Source organism: Acyrthosiphon pisum, chromosome X, assembly GCF_005508785.2.
Source record: "Acyrthosiphon pisum isolate AL4f chromosome X, pea_aphid_22Mar2018_4r6ur, whole genome shotgun sequence".
Lineage (NCBI taxonomy): Eukaryota > Metazoa > Arthropoda > Insecta > Hemiptera > Aphididae > Acyrthosiphon > Acyrthosiphon pisum.
The window spans coordinates 29,105,678-29,108,615 of NC_042493.1; positions in this window are offsets into that span (position 1 = coordinate 29,105,678).

The following is a 2,938-nucleotide window of genomic DNA, read 5'->3' on the forward strand; positions in this document are numbered from 1 at the left end:
GATATCACTTTCTGATCGAACAAAGATACTGAAGTTGAAAATCGTAGCATTATTTCGACTACTTGTCGTGTACACAGACACAAAATAAATAAAAAAATAAAAAAAAACACACATCATTGTAAAATCAATACATTCATCGTTCCACTCAGAATCTAAAATCTAAATAAAAATCTTGTTGAATATAAAACTTAAATTGGATAAAAAAAAAAAGGCAATTTAATCAACAATGCTCTTTTATTCAATTTAGATTTTTTAATAAAATATGGTTTTTTACTTAACTGTTTTTTATTCAAATCAGTTATTTTATTCAAATTGAATAAAAATAACTTATTTGAATAAAAAACCATAGTTAAATAAAAAACCATTTTTTATTGAAAAATCTAAATTAAATAAAAAATCCTTGTTGAAAAAAATCCCAGCCCCTTCCAAAAAAAAAATTTGGTAAATATTGTCAAAATTTAACCTTAAAATGTTTATACAAGAAAATCAAGCATTTTTTAAAATGTTTAAACAACTATTATACATATGACAAACCTTGTATTACATTTTAAAGCTTTTTTACCAAACGAAATAAAATTCTAAATACTTTTATAGAAAAAATCTAAAAATAATATTTAGAGCATTTTATGATGATATTATTGCTATTTATGTAATTTATTCATTAGTAAGGCAGTATAGGATGAATTAGTTTTGGCTAAAAAAAGTTCGTCCAAATTTGAACTTAAAATATCTATAGAAAAAAACTGTGGTTTCCTACATTTTTTTAAATTGTAAGGTTACAGTATGAACAATGTATAACTTATGAGAAACCTCCTTTTAATAAATGTTCAACACTAAGCTATATATTTGAAAATTGAATACAGTTATAAATTAAAATAAATTTGAAATTTTTTTGAGTTTTTGTCAAAATTTGAGCATTAAACTACATACCACCTATAATAGTTGTACGAACTTTGTGAGAAACGACGTGTTAAGTCCGTTTTTTTTTAAATTTTATATTACACTTAAACTCTAACAATTGTTATTCTATTTAATTATGAAAAAATGTTAAGAGTTCAAGACAAGTATATTTATATATAATTTACATAATACATACGTATTAAGGCAGTTATTCATACTATCATGGGGGTAAGTCTTACGAAAGTTGTGCATCCCTATGCGGGAGTAACTTTTAAATAATAACATCTGAGCCATCTAGCGCTGGAACATCAAACTATTAGGTTTAAGTAGACTTAAAATATTAAACAAATAGAGAGCGCTTGATGTTATGCGATGAACAATATCGGCTTTTCCGGAAACAATAATATTAAATACAATATAATATTTTAATAAAACCATATCGTATACAAAATACAATAGGTATATTATTATATTATTATTATACTCAATGATAATATATAAATAACGCACTATGTGATCTAATTTTTTTATGGTTTCATACTTTGATATTATACTAAACAAGTGAAAATGTTTTAAGTAGTTTAAGCTATAATAATTAATTAATTATGTTTCTAATTTTTCTTTTAACGTTCAATTATTTATTTAATAGATAATGAATCACATACTTTTTTGTTTTCCGTTTAAATAATGGTGTTGGGGCCGAGAACAAACAATAATAATACGTGAGCCCGGTACCGAAATACTTCATATGCGCTCAACACACCCGCACTGACCAATCGGTTTAGTGTACCTATGTGTATGTATAGCAACTCAAGAGTAGTGAACGGGATCGCCGAGCAAAGGCTCTGAGTGCTAGTGTGCGGTGGGTGTGTAGGTGTGTACTTAAAATGATCACAAGGGGTGATTAATTAAATCTAATTAATAAACCAATACAATGTAGAATTTGGTACTATGTGCATTCACAATTTTAAAAATTTTAGCAATACACATTATAATAAAATAATGCCACAGCAGTACAAGGTATAAATTATAATAATGAACGGCACTGAAGCAATAATACAATAACATTAATAATAAATAGTAATATAAATAAAAAAAATAACTCACAGATATGACGGTGCTCGGCTGGCCAGCTGCTACTTATCCTACGGGTTTCAGGAATAGTTATAATTAGAGCTCGGATTTATATGCATTTGCATGTTTTTACTAAGTGTATGCACGTCTAGGGGGTTCTAAAATGTCCACGGTTCATTTCACACTGAATTTAAACACAATATTTTACATTGCATATTTTGCATATTTAGAGGATTATTGCATATTGTTTCATAAATGCATATAACATGCATATTTAATGGGTTTTTAACAAATCGCCTATTTTATTTAAGATAAAATTTATGTTAAAAAAAAAAAATCGTTGACAGGGTCTCTTACAAGAATATTCTTTAAATATTGTCATTTTTGCAACATTTCATGAGATCGGAGCACGTATAGATAATAATAATTATTATATTATAACAATAATTCACATACACCCGCATTTCGACATACTATGTTGTTACTTCGATGTGCGCAACGAATAAAGCAGTAACTCAATTTTACAATTTATTTTGTAACGAATAATATTCATGATGATTTTATTATTTTTTTTTAAGATTTCTGAGTGTTGTAAACATTTTATTTTAAACAATTTAAAATATGAAAAAATGAAGATTATAAAATATTGCATTTTGGTTTTCAAATTATTAAATGTTTAACTATTTAAATATTCTTTTGTTTATGATAGAATATCTAGTAGGTACTACTTTCCTTGGTGTAAAAATGTGTTTTTTTTTTAAAAAAATAAAATTTTATAATAACATATGGCATATAATTGCATATTTGCACTTCTTCCTTGCATATTTGCATCATATTTGACACTTTTTAAATGCATATAAATCCGGGCACTAGTTATAATAATGCGCAACACCGCGTCGTAACATTAATTTATACACAATATAATATAATACGCTGGCGATTTGCACCACGACAAAGAACAATA